The 20555-nt window shown below is 40.5% G+C and overlaps 1 long non-coding RNA gene and 1 other non-coding gene across 3 annotated transcripts in view; both read left to right on the top strand.

Annotated features, from left to right (window-relative positions):
* Nucleotides 1-20555, top strand: part of LOC145528695 (uncharacterized) — a 686972-nt gene that overhangs the window by 96729 nt on the left and 569688 nt on the right. The gene's annotated exons all lie outside the window — the stretch shown is intronic.
* On the top strand, nt 16249-16321 carry TRNAW-CCA (transfer RNA tryptophan (anticodon CCA)). Its single transcript has one exon. It is a non-coding gene; the product is annotated as a tRNA-Trp (tRNA).

Raw genomic sequence — 20555 nt, 5'->3', positions numbered from 1 at the left:
AGATGAACCATGGGTAGTAATAGAAATTTTGAGCAATCCTTTGAATAGAATAATCTTATCTTCATTCATCATCCAGCTAGCTCTCTCCTCTCCCTAAAATGAGACAAGGTAAATGCACAACTCCCATTAATTCTAATAGCAGCTTCAGAAGCAAATCCCTTGTTCCTCCATAAGAGAGGATAGTTGCCCTCTCTTGTTTCAGTATGCTATAATCCTCTGTCAGTCAAAGCTAATTGGTAAGAACTTGAAGTACATGCAATTTGAAATTAATCTTTTAAAATAGTGGCCAATATGATTGTTGATGATAGCAAGTCACCGAACAGAAGGAAATGACATTTCTCCTTGGAGTGCTGACCCTGGTGCCGTGTGCTGTGCTTAGTCACTCAGTCCTGTCCGACTCTTTGTGACCCCATGGACTGTAGCCCACCAGGCTCCTCTGTCCATGGGATTTTCCAGGTAAGAATACTGGAGTGGATTGCCATGCCCTCCTCCAGGAGATCTTCCCAACCCAGGGATTGAACTCATGTCAAGTCTGCCTGCATTGGCAGGCAGGTTCTTTACCACTAGTGCCACATGGGAAGCCCTTGAAGTGCTGACTCTGGTGGGTTGATACAAAGCCGTTACTGTTCCTGAGCAAGGTTATCAGCTTGCTGTTTCTTCTTCTGACACTAGCCTGTTGGGGTGTATTGGGTTGGCCAAAATATTCATGGAGGTCTTTGACTGACCCAATACCTGAGTAAACCAGGAAGGAAACCTATGGGTAAGGCATACTAACATGGCAACTAGCACTTTTGTATAGTGGAATGTACCTCTGATACATGAAAAGTAAATTGAGCCATTTGTCTACTTTGTGAGGATGTGAGAGTAGCTTAATAATCTCTGCTTCCCAGTTACTTCATCTATAATATTAACTCTTCTAATATTGTACTCACAGTGTTTCTCCTGAAGGTTAAATGAGATAATGTAATTACAACAATAAGGGGTAAAAATAAGATGCTTGTAGAGGCTCCCACTCAATGTTACTGAGAGATGATTGCTAGGAAGAAGGTGAAACTTCAGTTCAGTCTCTCAATCATGTCTGACTTTTTACGACCCTGTGGACTGCAGCATGCCAGGCCTCCCTGTCCATCACCAGTTCTGGAGTTTACTCAAACTCATGTCCATTGAGCCAGTGATACCATCCAACCATCTTGTGCTCTGTCGTCCCCTCCTCCTCCCACCTTCAATCTTTCCCAGCATCAGGGTCTTTTCCAATGAGCCAGCTCTTTGCATCAGGTGGCCAAAGTATTGGAGTTTCAGCTTCACCATCAGTCCTTCCAATGAATATTCAGGACTGATCTCCTTTAGGATGGACTGGTTGGATCTCCTTGCAATCCAAGGGACTCTCAAGAGTCTTCTCCAACACCACAGTTCAAAAGCATTAATTCTTTGGCACTCAGCTTTCTTTATAGTCCAACTCTCACATCCATACATGACCACTGGAAAAACCATAGCTTTGACTAGATGGACCTTTGTTGGTAAAGTAATGTCTCTGCTTTTTAACATGCCGCTTAGGTTGGTCATAACTTTCTTTCCAAGGAGCAAGTGTCTTTTAATTTCATGGCTGTAGTCACCATCTGCAGTGATTTTGGAGCCCCCCCAAAATAAAGTCTGACACTGTTTTCCCTGTTTCCTCATCTATTTGCCATGAAGTGATGGGACCAGACACTGCTAGGTGAAACTTCAGGACCCAGCTTGTCTGAGGAAAAGGAATAAAAAATATATATATATATACAGAACAAAGGAGCGAGGGATTTGACATTCCCATGGAAGAATCCAGAGGACTGAGGGAGGTGAGAGAAAAGTTGAATCCAGTGGTATAGAGGGATGATAAAAGATGAGGCTTGCACATGACAGAGCCTTTGGGGAAGGGAAATGGCTAAACAGCATATGATACCCAGTGGTATATCTGATATATGACCATCATCTGTCCCTGTGACATCCTCAACAAATCTATAGTGTTCACTAAGATATTTGCATAACTGAATTGTCTGGAGAACATAAGTCTTGTCTGACTGGGTATGTCAGTCTTGTCTGTTGATGCTGGGTATGGAAACCATGGTTGACTCAAGAGGATGCAAGATTCTCCTGTTTACCAGATGTTAAAGTTGAAAATTTCAATTGAGACACCCAGAGAGACAAGAGGTAGGAAATCCTTAGTGACATGCCAGACCAAAATGCAGAAATTCAAAGAAAATGATAATTAGTTAGTGTTACTTGCTCAGTAGTGTGTGACTCTTTGTGACCCCATGGACTGTAATCTGCCAGTCTTCTCTGTCCATGGGATTCTCCAGGCAAGAATACTGGAGTGGGTTTCCATTTCCTTCTCCAGGGGATCTTTCTGACCCAGAGATCAAACCTGGGTCTTCTGCATTGCAAGCAGATTCTTTACTGTCTGAGCCACTAGGAAAGCCTTATAATAAGTAGGGACACTTTAAACGTATGATAAGGAAATGAAAGGATAAAGTGGAACAAAGAAACAGGACAAGGACATTGAACAGATCCTTTTTGTGGGAGGACCTTTTAGGAGGAAGTTGTCCTTTGAGCCCTGCCCTGTCCCATTACTCCTAAGGGGAAAGGGGATGGTGGCTGTCACTTCACTTCAAGGCCTGGTGAGGAAGACCCTCAATGGGACCAATCAGAGAGCCTGATGTGTTCTCTCCTGTTTGTGTACACCTTGCATGGATACCTGAGAAAGCAGCTTGGTCTGTATCAGAGTAGAGAGAGAGGGCTCACAGAGAGCTGCATTTGCGAAGTTATAACACACCTCATTGGCTGGTACTGGGGCAAGAAATGTGTGAGTGTTTTTCATGGCTCAAATCTGGAGAGAGAGAGTTGGCCTGGAACTGTTTTAACAGTTTCCCAAGGGAACCCCCAGGGTAGGTGAGCAGTTACCATCCAAAAATCTATGAGTTGAGTGGACTGAACCACCAGAGAAACAGGACTCAGAGAACAGCCACTAGTCAAAGAACAGGTGTCACCCTGCTCAAAGGAGCTTTGGTAGGACAGGTTCAGGGTAGGAGGCTCCAAAGGACACTCAAACATGCCCAGGAAACAGAGTCAGCTTTCCACGTCTGCCAGACCTACCTAGGATGCATGAAGCCAACTCGGCACAGCAACAGTAGCCAATAAAGAACTTTCTAATCTTACTTTCCTTAATTGTTTGCTGCTCATATCCTTCCCCCAGCTAGCAGGGTGTATGCCAACAGCTTGCAAGTGAGGAGGAGATGACTGGAAAGAGAATGCAGGGGTTGACGATAGGTTGTCCCTTTCCAAAAGGCAGACAGCCCACTGGTGTACCAGACTTGAATAAGGAACACTGCAGGGCTCTTATCTTGAATTGGGATTAATATCTTGGTTTGGATACTTTTTTGAAAAGTTTATTTTATTGGAGTATGTTTGATTTTTAATATTGTGTTAATTTCTGCTGTAACAACAAAGTGATTCAGTTATACATATATATACATTCTTTTTCATTGTGGTTTATCACAGGATATTGAATACAGTTCCCTGTACTATACAGTAGAACTTTGTTCTTTATCCATCCTATGTATAACAGTTTGCATCTGCTAATCACAAACTCCCAGTCCATCCCTCCCATGCTCCCCTTCCTATTGGCAATCACAAGTCTGTTTTCTATATTTGTGAGTTTGTTTCTATTCCATAAAAAGTTCATTGTGTTATATTTTAGATTCCACATGTGAGTAATATCATATGGTATTTGCCTTTCTCTTTCTGACTTACTTCACTTAGTATAATAATCACTAAGTTCATCCGTGTTGCTAAAAATGGCGTTTTTTCATTCTTTTTTAGGTCTGAGTAGTATTCCATTGTATGTGTATATATATATATATACACGTACATAGTGTATATATATATACACGTACATAGTATATATATATATATATATATATACACACACGTATATATATACCACATCTCCTTTATCCATTCATCTGTTGATGAACATGTCGCTTGCTTCCATGCCTTGGCTATTGTGAATAGTGCTGCCATGAATACAGGGATGCATGTATCTTTTTGAATTATAGTTTTGTTCATATATGTGCCCAGGAGTTGAAGAAGGAAATGGCAACCTACTCCACTATTCTTACCTGGAAAATCTCGTGGACAGAGGAGCCTGGTGGACTGTAATCCACGGGGTCGCAAGAGTTGGACATGCCTTAGTGACTGAACCACCACCACCATGTCCAGGAATGGGGTTGCTGGATCATATGTCAATTCTAGTTTTGTGAGGGATCTCCCATATTGTCTTCCATAGTGGCTGCAGCATTCCCACCAACACTGTAGGAGGATTCCTTTTCTTCACACTCTCTCCAGCATTTGTTATATGTAGATATTTTAATGATGGTCATTCTGACCAGTGTGAGGTGGGACCTCACTGTAGTTTTGATTTGCATTTCTCTAAAAGAGTTAGACATGACGTAGTGACTAAATAACAACAAATAATTCGTGATGTTGAATTTCTTTTTATGTGCCTGTGAGACATCTGTATGTATTTGGAGAAATGTTTATTTAGGTTTTCTACCCATTTTTTGATTGAGTTTTTTTGTTGTTGTTGTTGAATTGTAATGAGCTGTTTGCATATTTTGAAAATTAACCCCTATTGATAGCATTGTTTGTAATTATTTTCTCCTAGTTCATAGATTGGCTTTTCATTTTGTTTATGGTTTCTTTTGGTGTACAAAAGCTTAAAAGTTTGACTAGGTCCCATTTGTTTATTTTTGCTTTTATTTCTATTGCCTTGGGAGACTGACCTATGAAAACATTGGTACGATTTATGTCAGAAAGTGTTTTGCCTATATTCTCTTCTAGTTTTATGGTGTCATGTCTTATATTTGTCTTTATTGGCTTGGATACTTTTAATATCTATACTGAGACGATGTGTTTTTTTTGTATATATAGTAAAATGATGACCAAAATAAGACTAGGTAACTTCCATATCCATAACATTACATAGTTATTGTTCTTTTTTTCCTGTGATGAGAACTTTTAAGATCTACTTTCTTAGCAATTTTCAAATACATAATAAAGTATTATTAACTGTAGTCCCCATGCTGTACATTGCTTATTTGATCACCTTCACTAATTTTGTCTACGCACTACCCCCACCCCTGGTTTCTGGTAGCCACTGAGACTGTGTTTTTGACTTAAACTGATTATAGTAATCAGTTTTTGGGCTCCAAAATCACTGCTGATGGTGATTGCAGCCATGAAATTAAAAGATGCTTACTCCTTGAAAGGAAAGTTATGACCAACCTAGATAGCATATTTAAAAGCAGAGACATTACTGTGCCAACAAAGGTCCGTCTAGTCAAGGCTATGGTTTTTCCAGTAGTCATGTATGGATGTGAGAGTTGGACTGTGAAGAAAGCTGAGCACTGAAGAATTGATGCTTTTGAACTGTGGTGTTGGAGAAGACTCTTGAGAGTCCCTTGGACTGCAAGGAGATCCAACCAGTCCATCCTAAAGGAGATCAGTCCTGAGTGTTCATTGGAAGGACTGATGTTGAAGCTGAAACTCCAATACTTTGGCCACCTGATGCAAAGAGTTGACTCATTGGAAAAGACCCTGATACTGGGAAGGATTGGGGGCAGGAGGAGAAGGGGACGACAGAGGATGAGATGGCTGGATGGCATCACCAACTCGATGGACATGAGTTTGAGTAGACTCTGGGAGTTGGTGATGGATAGGGAGGCCTGGCAGGCTGCGATTCATGGGGTTGCAAAGAGTTGGACACGACTGAGCGACTCAACTGATTATAGTAATGTGTGTGATCTTAGCATAAGCATTAAAGTCATAGGGCCTGCAACGGATGTCTGAAGCCTCATTTTTGGAGCAGCAGCAGCACATAGAAACACATTAGGAATATAAACACCCAGTCTCTACTACAGACCTCCCATATCAAGCAGGAGTAGGGCCTAGCCAGCCCTCTCGGTGACTCTGATATGCACTAAAGTTTGAGAACCACTGAGCTAGAGAAGTGAGACAGCTCCAGCTTTACAGGAATTTCTTACAACCTGCTAATAAAACAATATAAGAAAAGGGTGGAGAAATGCAACACTACACTTTACAACATAACCACTGGGGATTATATGAGGAAATGAATCGAAGATTTTTCATGATAAATGTTGGCTGACATACTTGTTTTCCTGCCAGGATGTCTGCCTGAACTTTGTGAGCAAAGATCCTCGTTGGGGTGCATCAGCTGGGCAGGCTGCAAAGTTATGCTGACACTTGGCCACAGAATCAAGGGGAAGCCTCCCCATATCTGCTAAATCCAACCCATGCATGCTGAGTCACTCATTTGTGTGCAACTATTTTGCGACCCTATGGACTGTAGCCCATTAGGCTCTTCTGTCCACGGGATTTTCCAGGCAAGAATATTGGAGTGGGTGGCCATTTCCTCCTCCAAGGGATCTTCCCAACTCAGGGATCAAACCCGTGTCTCTTGTGGCTCCTGCATTGACCAGCAGATTATTTACTACTGAGCCACCCGGGAAGCCACCGATCCCATGAGGGTTCCTTTAACTGATGTGTAACATTTAGGCACGAGAAAGATAACCACAGGCAATATCCTGGTTTGTCAAAGACTTTCTGCTATGTTAATATTTCCCTATTGTACATGGAGCAAAACTTAAGTAAAAAACAAATTTAAGAATAGAATCTAAATACTTTCTTGGATTAAGAAAAGTAAGGACTAGCTGTTATAGCTGTCAGTAAGTATGTAAAAAAAAAAAAAATAAGCGATGAACAGATTTTCAAGCCCAAACATTGTGCCAACCCTATGTCATTTGTTAAATAAAAATACATGGTGCCTCACAGAGGTATTACCAGGTGACAAGAATTATAACAGCTGTAAAAATGTGAAAACGAAAGAATTCCAAGCCCTTAAAAATGAGGTCTAGTATAATATCAAAAGAATTTAAAATCAAATGTAAATTAGAAAGTACAGTCACTTAGAACAATGAACATTTTATTCAAAAGCACTAGTATTTTTAAGAATACTTGAAATATAAACAACATGAGACAAATATCCATAGTAGTACAAAGTTTTGCATGGTGATGGAGATATGTTTTCTTATAGTTGATTATAGTATAGTAACAACCAGGCTATGTAACCTCCTAGTTGTTATTTACTATATTATACGTTACTATACTATTCTGTAGCCTGCCAGGCTCCTCTGTCCATGGAATTTTCGAGGCAAAAATACTGGAGTGCGTAGCCATTCCCTTCTCCAGGGGATCTTCCCAACCCAGGGATTGAACCTGGGTCTCCTGCATTGCAGGAAGATTCTTTACCATCTGAGCCACCAGTGAAGCTGTGGTAACTTCCTGGTTGTTACTATACTATAATATATTCTAGGAGAACATAAGCCCTGGTTATTAATTTGTTTCAATTTTTCTTTAAACAACTGAGTTTTAAAAGGTTTACTTTCACCTTAAAATGGAATTTTTTCCAGAGGAACACTTTTTTGCATGGTTCCATTGAATCCAAAAATGATGTTGTGTGTGTGTGTGTGTTTGTGTGTATGCATGTGTGTTTATGTTTTTGTGTGTAAGGGAATGGGTTGAGGTAGGGATATCATTAATTAAAATTCACCTTGTATAAAACTTCCTTGTGGAATATGGTTTTTTAAAAATCATTCTCTCATTTCTCTTTATTATGCTTTTTCTTTCCAGCTGGGTTGTAAGCTCCATTTTGAATTTCTCATGTTATTCAGTATGGTGTAATAAACACAGTATAGGCTCACCAACTGTTTATGCAAACACTGCATAAGCTAGAAAAACACTTTTCACTAATACCATCATCTGTCTATTGAAGTCCTTTTTGTCAGTCCCTCAGTAGACAGATGATTGAGTTAATTTTGGGTTTGGATAGAAATAGCCTAGTATTTGAAACAATTTCACTAGGAATCGTCAGTACAAAGGTCATTCAGAAGCAGCCAGAGGTTATCACTGCCTCTCCCTATTTTTGTGCAGCAAGGCCCCTTTCTTTCAGAGAAGTGATTTTGAAAATTACTAAAATTCTCATCTTAAAACCTTCTGAAATAAAATCAACTTTCCATGAAAATAGTATCAAAATATTAAACTTGGAGCTGTATAGCATTCCATTATCAAGTGTGTATCCAGCCATATATACTGACTGGAGGAGGAAATGGTTACCCACTCCAGTATTCTTGCCTGGAAAATCCTATGGACAGAGGAGCCTGTTGGACTAGAGTCCTGGGAGTTGCAAGGACTTGACTGAGTGACTGAGCACACACATACATACTGGATTTGGGTTTATCCCAAGAGACAGTAGGCTTATTGACACCAATAACCTTGCAGATATAGTTAAGTTCTTATACTTAGTTGGCTGCACAGTTTCTAATTCCTCAGTTAAGAGAGGAGGGATAATAACATCTGCTGGGGATGCAGAGGAAATTAAGTCATGTTGGGAAAAGCAGTGAAGCTCCTTGGCTTTTGCAGAAAGATCTGATAATCGTGTCATGGCTGCATTTCTCGAAGCTTATGGATTGAGAGTTTGACCTAGTGACAATCTGAATAGCAAAGCATGTTTTTTCTTAGTGCCAATTTTCCTGCAAAAGCATATTTTTGATTGGACTGCAGTGGAAAGCATAATTAAATGTTGCAGAGACTCTCAGAACTTTCAACCATTCTCTTTTTCCTTTTTAATTTGATAACACAAACAAGTCTAATGTTTCCTTTTGCTGGCTCCAGATGTCCATTGTGAATGTAAATGATGAGCCAGTAGTGCTGATGCTTCCACAGAACCGATATTTGGAGTAAAAATGAATCGCTGCACATCCTGCAGGTGCCTCTGCTGAGGGAATCTTTTCACTCTGAGGACATTTAACAGACAGAATATACAGCTGGTCAAAGAAAGCCTTTAGGCTATTTCAAAGTTTCTATATGAAATAAAATGCTTCATAAAGTTTGCTTGAAGGTGGAATTTTATAAAATATGGTTATCTCCACTCTTTCATTTTTATTCCAATAATTCCAGGCTCTTTTCAAAGCTGAAAACACTATTTTTAAGAATCAGGTAAATTTCAATATTTGGAATTCTGTCCGTGAGAAAAACTTCCATTTGGGCTGTCATTTGGAGTTTGTATTCAAGTTAACAACATCAACAAAAATGCAGTGATTCTTGTATCTTGTCAATAATTGCTGCTTGCAGCTTGATTTTGAGCCTTGTAAGATCTCTTCAGCCAGTCACATGTTTGTGCCAAAGCCCTTCAAATGACACCTAATGAGAACCATTTATGGAGATGGCAGTGGTGTTTGACTGCGGAGAGAGCTCTTCATATACTTAGCATTTGAACTAGAACACACCATCTGATTTTCTCAATCAGGGTTTGGGATTTGGGAAGAGTCTATTGCTGAGTCTAAATTGGCTACTGAAGTACTTGTGACTGCAGAATTTGGAATCAGAAAAAATATCTGGAGAGTGTTCCTTCCCTTCCTCTCCTCAGAAGCCCTGAACAATTGTACTCCCTGTGTCTGCTGGGCTCTCTTGTGATGACTCAACTGGATTCCTCTTCCCTCAAAGAACCCTGCATTCTGGAACAATTTTATTCCTTTCTAACTCTGTGCTAAAATCCAATTCTTTCAACACAGCTGACCACAGCAAGAGGAAAACAAACAGATGGAGTTAATTGACACTAAGATGAGAAAGTCTGCTGGCCTCCATGGGGGTATTTGCTTCATAAAAGCAGTTTCTGGAGACGCTAAATTTATCTATAATTTGCAGAACCTAGAAAATGAAGTAAAGAATTTCAATTGTGGAGAAGAGTCTTGGATTTATAAATTTTTTTTTTCGGTATTTGGACCATAATAGATTAGAAAAGAGATTTGTAAACTTGCCTTATGCTGGTCAGAAAAAAAAAATAGATTGAACTATGATCAAATGATTGGCTTCCCTCCGTAGCTCAGTGGTCAAGAATCTACCTGCAATGCAGGAGACCTGGGTTCATTTCCTGAGTCGGGAAGATCCCCTGAAGAAGGAAATGGCAACCCACTCCAGTATACTTGCCTGGAGAATCCCATAAACAGAGCAGCCAGGTGGCCTCAGTCCATGGAGTCACAAGAGTTGGACACGACTTAGTGACTAACGCAACCATGATTGAATGTTTAATACATATAAGGAAAAAAATCTCTCAAAGGTTGGTTGCTCCAGGAAGTATTTGAAAGGAACATTCACAAAGGCACATTTTGGCAAGGCCAGCTGTCTGAGTAAGCTTCTGATTCCTATTTCATTCCCAGTTAGTTTTGTCTACAGAGAAGAAATGTGCTGACCGTATAGGCTTGAAGAAAGCACGCAGGACTTGTTTTAGTTGTTTTTTAAAAAAATATAAATCAGGGTAGGGTCAAAGAAACAGAACCACTACAAATTTTTTAAAAATAGAGATTATACATTATACTATTGTGGGAGATGGTTAAACAGGCTCTGTAAAGCTGCAGAAAGCATTTTTCTGGCAGACAAGGGAAGAGAATCATTGGAAATATAGTTCCAGCTTAGCTAAATTGCTGTGGTTCAAACCTGTTCTACACAGAAGAATAACACACTGGCATTCTGGTTTTGTGTATCCTCTTCATAAATGTGTTGATAAGAATCTGACTCTAAAAGATGGATCTGCTCTTGGTGAATTACAAAATAAGAGGTCTGGCTGAGGGCCAGAGCCTGGGGGTGGGGGGGTTGGGTAGTTTATCCCACAAAGTTACAGAGTGACACTTTGTGAAGGCTCTTAGATAGCCTACATCATCCCCCGGGCAGCGCAGAGGCAATTTCTCATCATTTTGCTTCTGGTCACTCCTCTTTTTCCTTCTGGTCATTCTCTTTTTGTTTTTGAATTTCTATACCTGGAATGTCTCATATTCCCATCTCAGAGGTTACCATGGACAGTGATTTTTCTTCGGTATTCAGAAGACAGAAAGGAAGAATAACTGTTTTTCTGTCCCTACCTCACACTTCTCTAATTATCAAAAGTTCTTTCATTGTCTGCCCTTACACTGCCTTTTTTGGGTCAAATTTCTATGGTAACAAAAATATCCAAATATTGTATTCAGATAGTTTGCTAGATATGTCATCATATATAATCTTACTGTCTTCTTACCATATCCTCACAGTTCCTTATGAGGGAACTGGTTCTAACTTCTCAGCATCTACTGAGTGCTATTGTAACTGAATTCAGATTTAACTTGTGTGATAGGTTAGGCTTTATTGTATTTACAGGTATATACTACATCCCAGTCAGTGATTCCAAGCAGGGCTTGGGGCTGGGTTGGGGAAGGAAGAGTATTGATGAACCAGTACAAGGTCATCATCATGCATAGAAAAACTTCTTTTCCAAGAGTAGGTTATTTAGGAAAAATGTAACAATTTATTAAAAAATAAATTCTCCAACATTCTCCAGCCTTCACCCTCTAGTGGTTTCTGTGTGTGTGCGTGTCTGTCAGTTGCCCAGTCATGTCCAACTCTTTATTACACTATGGACAGTAGCCTGCCAGGTTCCTCTGTCCATGGGATTTTCCTGGCAAGAATACTGGAGTGGGTTGCCATTTTCTCCTCCAGGGGATCTTCCTGACCCAGGGACTGAACCCTCATCTATCCACATCTCCTACATTGCGGGCAGATTCTAGTAAGGGATTCAGTTCAGTTCAGTCGCTCAGTCGTGTCCGAATCTTTATGACCCCATGAATCACAGCATGCCAGGCCTCCCTGTCCATCACCAACTCCTGAGACTACCCAAACCCATGTCCATCGAGTCGGTGATGTCATCCAACCATCTCATCCTCTGTCGTCCCCTTCTCCTCCTGCCCCCAATCCTACCCAGCATTAGGGTCTTTTCCAATGAGTCAACTCTTCGCATGGGGTGGCCAAAGTATTGGAGTTTCAGCTTCAACATCAGACCTTCCAATGAACACCCAGGATTGATCTCTTTTAGGATGGATTGATTGGATCTCCTTGCAGTCCAAGGGACTCTCAAGAGTCTTCTCCAACACCACAGTTCAAAAGCATCAATTCTGCGGCGCTCAGCTTTCTTCACCGTCCAACTCTCACATCCATACATGACCACTGGAAAAACCATAGCCTTGACTAGACGGACTTTTGTTGGCAAAGTAATGTCTCTGCTTTTAAATATGCTATCTAGGTTGGTCATAACCTTCCTTCCAAGGAGTAAGCGTCTTTTAATTTCATGGCTGCAATCACCATCAGCAGTGATTCTGGAGCCCAAAAAAATAAAGTCTGGCACTGTTTCCACTGTTTCCCCATCTATTTCCCATGAAGTGATGGGACCAGATGCCATGATCTTAGTTTTCTGAATGTTGAGCTTTAAGCCAACTTTTCACTCTCCTCTTTCACCTTCATCAAGAGGCTCTTTAGTTCTTCTTCACTTTCTGCCATAAGGGTGGTGTCATCCGCATATCTGAGGTTATTGATATTTCTCCCGGCAATCTTGATTCCAGCTTGTGTTTCTTCCAGCCCAGTGTTTCTCATGATGTACTCTGCATATAAGTTAAATAAGCAGGGTGACAATATACAGCCTTGACGGACTCCTTTTCCTATTTGGAACCAGTCTGTTGTTCCATGTCCAGTTCGAACTGTTGCTTCCTGACCTGCATACAGTTTTCTCAAGAGACAGGTCAGATGGTTTGGTATTCCCATCTCTTTCAGAATTTTCCACAGTTTATCATGATCCACACAGTCAAAGTTTTTGGCATAGTCAATAAAGCAGAAATAGATGTTTTTCTGGAACTCTCTTGCTTTTTCGATGATCCAGCGGATATTGGCAGTTTGATCTCTGGTTCCTCTGCCTTTTCTAAAACCAGCTTGAACATCTGGAAGTTCATGGTTCACGTATTGCTGAAGCCTGGCTTGGAGAATTTTGAGCATTATTTTACTAGCATGTGAGATGAGTGCAATTGTGTGGTAGTTTGAGCATTCTTTGGCATTGCTTTTCTTTGGGATTGGAACGAAGATTGACCTCTTCCAGTCCTGTGGCCACTGCTGAGTTTTCCAAATTTGCTGGCATATCGAGTGCAGCACTTTCACAGCATCACCTTTGAGGATTTGAAATAGCTCAACTGGAATTCCATCACCTCCACTAGCTTTGTTGGTAGTGATGCTTCCTAAGGCCCACTTGACTTCACATTCCAGGATGTCTGGCTCTAGGTGAGTGATCACACCATCGTGATTATCTGGGTCGTGAAGATCTTTTTCGTACAGTTCTTCTGTGTATTCTTGCCACCTCTTCTTAATATCTTCTGCTTCTGTTAGGTCCATACCATTTCTGTCCTTTATCGAGCCTATCTTTGCATGAAATGTTCCTTTGGTATCTCTAATTTTCTTGAAGAGATCTCTAGTCTTTCCCAATCTGTTGTTTTCCTCTATTTCTTTGCACTGATCGCTGAGGAAGGCTTTCTTATCTCTCCTTGCTATTCTTTGGAACTCTGCATTCAGATGGGAGTATCTTTCCTTTTCTCCTTTGCTTTTTGCTTCTCTTCTCTTCCCAGCTATCTGTAAGGCCTCCTCAGACAGCCATTTTGCTTTTTTGCATTTTTTATTAAAAGTTAATAAAATATTAGAAAGAAAATGCTTATAAAGTAGCTTACTTTTTAAAAATTGAAGTATAGTTGATTTATGTTACTTTTAGATATACAGCAAAGTGTATATATATAAATGTATATATATATATATATATATACAGTTATATATATCTATAATTTTTTCCAGATTGTTTTTTGAGTTATTACAAGATATTGAATATTGTTCTTTGTGTTATACACTAAACCCTTGCTGCTTATCTATTTTATATGTAGTAGTGTGTATCTGTTAATCCCATATTCAAAATATATCTCACCCTCCCCCATTTCTTTCCCTTTGGTAACCATGAGTTTGTTTTTCATGAGTCTGTTTCTGTTTTGTAGATAGATTCATTTGTATTATTTTTTAGAACCCACATATAATTGATCATATAATATTTGTTCTTCTCTCTCTGACTTACTTCACTTAGTATATTTTATAGGCCCATTCGTGTTGCTACGAATGGCAATATTTCATTCTTTTTTATGGCTGGGTAATATTTCATTTTTCTTTCTTTATCCATCTGTTGACAGACACCTAAGTTGCTCCTATGTCTTGACTATTGTAAATAATGAAAGCAACTAACTTTTGAAAGGATGAGCTTTATCAATATAAAGGCTATGTTTTCTCCTTATATGCAGTTCTTTTGGCCAATAATTGTATAATTGTCCAAAAGTTCAAAAGCTATGTTATCTTGTCAAATATAGTCTATTTCAACATCACCTGCCACCTCAGGTGTTGTGATGCCAGACAATCAGTGACCATTAGATAAAGGACATAAGCCAAGGGTGATAATTTGAACCTGGAATCAGAGTACATAGGGTGAGAACTAGGTTGTCAGGATGCACATGAAAGACAAGGGTTGGGGATGAGCAGGCCATAGTTAGATACTAATGCTGAAAAAAAGATTGCAGATCTGGAAGGTAGGCTTATGGGAGACCTATGAAGAGGGAAGGCAGGAAAAGAAAGCAGGTGAGAGACCTAATGCAGGGGTCAAAACTGACTTTTGTTCTGAGCTGCCCTTTTACCTTTGTCAGGAAAAGCTGAAACTCCCTGTTTAAATCAGGAACTTCTCCAGGGTTGCTAGACTTGTGTCTGTGGGTGGAGTTAAATAGGGGATTTCTGGGTGAAATGAAAGTAGAGAGTAAGAATAAGAGGACAGCTGTTGGTAGGAAACTTCTCACACAGATTCAGACTTCTGGAAAGAGGGGTTGCAATGACATGGTGCTGATCAGTCAGTGACCTCAGCCAAGTCAGGAAGAGGTCCCTCATTGTTTCCAGATTTTTGTGTAGCATTGACTGTCTCTTTAAGAATCCCCCTCCCTCTCCCACCTAGATTCGGGTGTCTAGGATTTGGCAGTAAGACAGTCAAATCACAGAGAGTAAGATTTGGGGGAGAGGAAATAATTGAAAAGCTTGCTTGCTTATTAGGCAATAAATTATGTCCTGGGACTGATGCCAGGGTGGTTTTGGAAGGGCCAATACATATTGACCTCTGAAAAAAATGGATTTATTATCAGACAGTCTTGGTATGAAATCTTAACTAATGAGGGGCATGTCAAAGCAGCATGGTTAGGCAGCTCCTGTGCACGGCTGGAACAAGGTTGGGAGGTTGGATACTGCTGACATCTGTCTGGCAGAGACATTGTTGTTTGGAACCTCCTGCTAATCAGAAGCTTGTTCAGACCATTTCTCGCTATGGTAGATCATCCTTCACTGAATTGTGATGCAGATTAGGGGAAAGAGCTGCTCAAATTTAAAAGGGACTGTCAAATGTAGTGGCGGTGTCTACCCTGTGAGTGTTTCTAAAACCGAGTATGAATTTTTGAATTAAATATTGCCCTGTAGCCAGAGCAGTAACTGTTGAATCAAATGGCAAATGTGATCTGTTCCTTGTAGAGGAGCAGAGACCAAGACTATTTACCTTACTTCCTGAATAAAAAGATGAAATTATGACTATAAATATTGGATGAAATGTTTAATTAGTGTCTATGGTTAGATAAATTAGAAAACCTCTAAGCAAGTGGCTCAACAGAGGGGAAAATAATTATTTTGTCAATACTAATAAATATCTGTAGAGCAATTTAAAATAATCTCAGTTTTCTTAACAATACTGTGACATATAGTGTGATCTCTTCAGTTTACAAAAGAGGAAGCAGACCTATCTCACCAACACAGTGGTTATCAACTGGGGACAGTGTATTCCCCCCTACCCTCAATCCCGGGGACACGTGGCAATGTCTGGAGACATGTCTAGTTGTCACAACTGGGAGACGGGTGCTAACGGCATCTGGTGGATAGAGGTCAAGGATGCTGCTAAACCTCCTAAAATGCACAGGACAGCCCCCAGAACAATGAATTACCCAGACCAACATGTCAGTATTGCCCAGGTGAGAAGCCCTGAACTAAGGTAATGTTATTACGTGGTAGAGACACGACGAGAATCCAGGATTTTTGACCCCCTATGTGTTGTGCTCATTACAATATGTTGCATTCTCTCTCTAAATCAGATGCCTTTAGAACAAGAGAAACATTTGCAGCTGGAAATGTTTTTATGATTTCCTAGACTATCTAAAGAGGATCACTCTACATCTTGGTACTTCCCTGGTGGCTCAGAGGTTAAAGCGTCTGCCTCCAATGCGGGAGACCTGGGTTCGATCCCTGGGTCAGGGAAGATCCCCTGGAGAAGGAAATGGCAAACCACTCCAGTATTCTTGCCTAGAGAATCCCATGGACGGAGGAGCCTGGTAGGCTACAGTCCACGGGGTCGCAAAGAGTCGGACACGACTGAGCGCCTTCCCTTCCCTACATCTTGGTATTGGGGAAACTTTTGCCTGCTGGCTTTTCAGAGAACTGAAGAAGCAGAAGTTGAAGGGTGTGATGGCACAAGATAACAGGAGCAGGGATGATGTGAAGTTGCTCTGGAGAACAAAGTGGAGTGTAACAAGCCTTGGGGAAACACTTTTAAACTGGAGTACAGATTCGGGAGGTGGGATGGGTAAGGGGTTGGTATTGAAAGAGAAAGAACTGGTGGAAAAACAGGGAGTTTTGTGGAAGGGAACACAGTGATTAATGAGAATTATAGAAATAAATTATATAATTTATTAAATAGAATTATATGAAATGATGTTTGCCTGGTGAATCTCCAATTTCCCATCACAAAAACACTGATAAAATATTCATAGCTCATTGGTATTTGCAGAGTGGAGAACTTCCGTAGGTATAGCCTGCATTTGGTTATAAATTTATCAATAGTAGTCTTGTCAAGAGAAAGGAATAATCTCGAAATATCAGTTTTTGGTTCTCCAACTGATTCTTAAGATATGCCCTAAAAAATGGAGGATTGGAAGTTAGCAGAAAAGTTGAGTGTCAGTTCTACCTTTTAAAACTGGTGTGACCTCTGAAACTTAATTTTCTTATCTGGAAAATAGGGATCATGATACTTGTCCTGCATACTTTACAGATGTGTGGTTTAAATTAAATAATAATGATTTTGTCAAACGTAAAGTGACTTACCAAGTCTTTATCATCTGCATGTTAATGATTCTCAAATTTCTATGTCTAGCCGAGGCCAACCTCAAAGTCACCAACTAGCCTTCCCTGTGCTAGTGCAGTGCAAGCTGAAGAGACTGTGAAATCTCACAGTGAAATTTCACTGTGAGATCTGAGAGACAATACTGAGATTGCCAAGGGGAGTTGATGTAGAAATCTGTGGAAGGCTGTCACCTCTGTGTCTGGTGGTAGATCCAGGGTTGCTATTGGCCAGCAGAGCCCCCGAAGAGAAAGTGAATTAGATGTTTGCAGGGAGGACAAGCTGGAACCACCAGTACCTTCATTTCTGCCTCTCACTTCATCCAATAAGAAGGACCCTCAGAAAGTAATGGCTGCTATTTTACTTCTACTGTGATGGTTATTTTTTTCTACTTGACTGGGCTGAGGGATGCCAGAGAGCTGGTCAAATATTACTTCCCAGTGTGCCTCAAAGTTGTTTCTGGAAGAGATTCGCATTCTAATCAGTAGACTGAGTAAAGAAGATTGAGCTCACCGTTGTGGGTTAGCCTCATCCAGTCTGTTGAGAGCCTGAATAGAATGAAGGGATGGAGGAAGGGCAAATCTGCTCTTTACTTAACTGGGACATTCATCTTCGCTTGCCCTGAAACATTGGCTCTTTCGGTTCTGGGACTTTCAGATTCAGACTGGGACTTAGAGCCTCAAATTTTCAGGCCTTTTGTGCTCTGAATCACACTATTGGCTTTCCCAATTCTCCATCTTGAAGACAGTAGATTGTGGGACCTCTTTGCCTCCATAATCTGAGAGTCATTTCCTATAATACATCTATCTATCTATCTATTTCCTAATCTCCCACAAATTCAGCTTTGGGAAAACTCTAAGCAACATTATACATGGCAAGTGATCCCAGTTTCAACAAAATTCCAGCTTCAACAAGTTAACACAGCACAAGACAACTTCAATATCATGTCATTTGCTTCTTTAATATGTTTGCTAGCTACTGTATCATTGAAACTAGGTGCCTCCAACGCAGAGGGATCTGTTATTCAGTCCTGGGTCTGAAACAGCAAGAACAGTGACTGGCACATAGTCGGTACCTGTTATGACTGAATGTGTCTCCCCAGAATTCATATGTTGACATCTTAAGCATCATTGTGATAGGAGATGAGGCCTCTGGGAAGTGATTAAGTTAAGAAAGTAGAGCTCTCATGAAGGGGATTAATGCCCTTAAGAAGCAGCCCCTGAGGGCTAGCCCCCCCCTTTTTAAAAATAAATTTATTTATTTTAGTTGGGGGCTAATTACTTTACGATATTGTAGTAGTTTTTGCCATACATTGACATGAATCAGCCATGGGTTTACATGTGTTCCCCATCCTGAACCCCCCTCCCACCTCCCTCCCCATCCCATCCCTCTGGGTCATCCCATTGCCCCAGCCCTGAGCATTTGTCTCATGCATTGAACATGGAATGGTGTTCTGTTTCACACATGATAATATACATGTTTCAATGCTATTCTCCCAGAACGTCCCACCCTCACCTTCTCCCTCAGAGTCCATAAGACCGTTCTATGCATCTGTGTCTCTTATTCTGTCTCACATATAGGGTTATCGTTACCATCTTTCAAATTCCATATATATGCATTAGTATACTGTATTGGTGTTTTTCTTTCTGGCTTACTTCACTCTGTATAATGGGCTCCAGTTTCATCCATCTCAATAGAATCGATTCAAATGTATTTTTTTTAATGGCTGAGTAATATTCCATTGTGTATATGTACCACAGCTTCCTTATCCATTTGTCTGCTGATGGACATCTAGGTTGCTTCCATGTCCTGGCTATTGTAAACAGTGCTGCGATGAACATTGGGGTACTTTTTACCACGTGAAGACACAATGATAATATGGATGTCAATGAACCAGGAAGTGAGCTCTCACCAGACACCGAATCTGTTGGCACCTTGATCTTGAACTGTCAGACTTGAAAGCTGCAAGGAAGAAATGTTGTTATTTGAGCCACTCAGCCCATGGTGTTTTAATTATAGTAGCCCAAACTAGGATAGTGCCTAATAACTATTCATTGAAAAAATAAATGAAAGAAGAAAGAATAGTAAAAAGGAAGAATGGAATGAAAACTATCAGTTCATTTATCTAAATTCTCAAATTTGGGACCTTTGGAAACTACCTTAACTTTGCAAATGCACCAGAAGGGCATTTTTGTACATAGAAAATACTATAGATTGCATCTTAATAGCTTGAGGGAATTCCACCAGCCTTCAGATATTTCTGTTTTACACCAAGAGATTGATGGTCAGTTCAGTGGAATTCACTTTAATGTTAGTTATGACTTGCTTTGTGCCAAACACTGAGCTGGATTTGCAGATATTTGAAAACATCAAAGCATCTTTCAAGTCAGGACTGTCCTTATATCTTGGAGAAAAGTGGTTACCATTGGCCTGAGTTTGGGGTCTTTTTTGGCCAGGTAAAAGTTCATGCCAGGTGAAAATTTGTGCTAACCTCTGGGCTCAGAAATTTTTATCAATATAAGACTGATACATTGTCTGCTCTGATAAGGCACTAGAAATTTTTATCAATAGAATTTTTCTTCTTTAGCTTGAAGTCATTTCATTTGTTTGTTTATAGCTTTCAGTTAAAAGTGCAAATACATGTTATTCCCACCTATCAGTGAGGATTTTAAGGCATCTCATATTATTTTAGGTGGGATCTGGGAAGGGATGGGGAAAAGGAAGGTAGGTTGAAATGTGACCAATTTATGATATAACAAGGGATGTGATAGAGTTTGTTAGTCTCTCAGTCGTGTTCGACTCTTTACCACCCATGGATATAGCCTGCTAACCTCCTCTGTCTATGGAATTCTCCAGGCAAGAATACTGGAGTGAGTTGCCATTTCCTTCTCCAGGGGGTCTTCCCAACCCAGGAATTGAACCCAGGTCTCCTGCATTACAGGCAGATTCTTTACCATCTGAGTCACCAGGGAAGCCACCAGGGAAGTGTTAAAGTTAACAGATGAATAGCCAGATATAGACACACAGGTGACTTCTGTGCTCATGGAGTTGGGGTGCACCACCCTCATGGCACCTGGATTTGTTCACCAATCTTGAAGCTCTGAGAATTCCATACTTTGGGGATTTTTATAGAATCACTATACAGGCATGATATGTCGTTCAGTTCAGTTCAGTCGCTCAGTCGTGTCCGACTCTTTGCGACCCCATGAATTGCAGCACGCCAGGCCTCTCTGTCCATCACCAACTCCCGGCGTCTACCCAAACCCATGTCCATCAAGTCGGTGATGCCATCCAACCATCTCATCCTCTGTTGTCCCCTTCTCCTCCCACCCCCAATCCTACCCAGCATTAGGGTCTTTTCCAATGAGTCAACTCT

This window comes from Giraffa tippelskirchi, chromosome 2, assembly GCF_054371585.1.
Source record: "Giraffa tippelskirchi isolate mGirTip1 chromosome 2, T2T-mGirTip1v1.2.pri, whole genome shotgun sequence".
In the NCBI taxonomy this organism is placed as follows: domain Eukaryota; kingdom Metazoa; phylum Chordata; class Mammalia; order Artiodactyla; family Giraffidae; genus Giraffa; species Giraffa tippelskirchi.
This window is presented reverse-complemented; position numbering and strand designations above follow the sequence as displayed.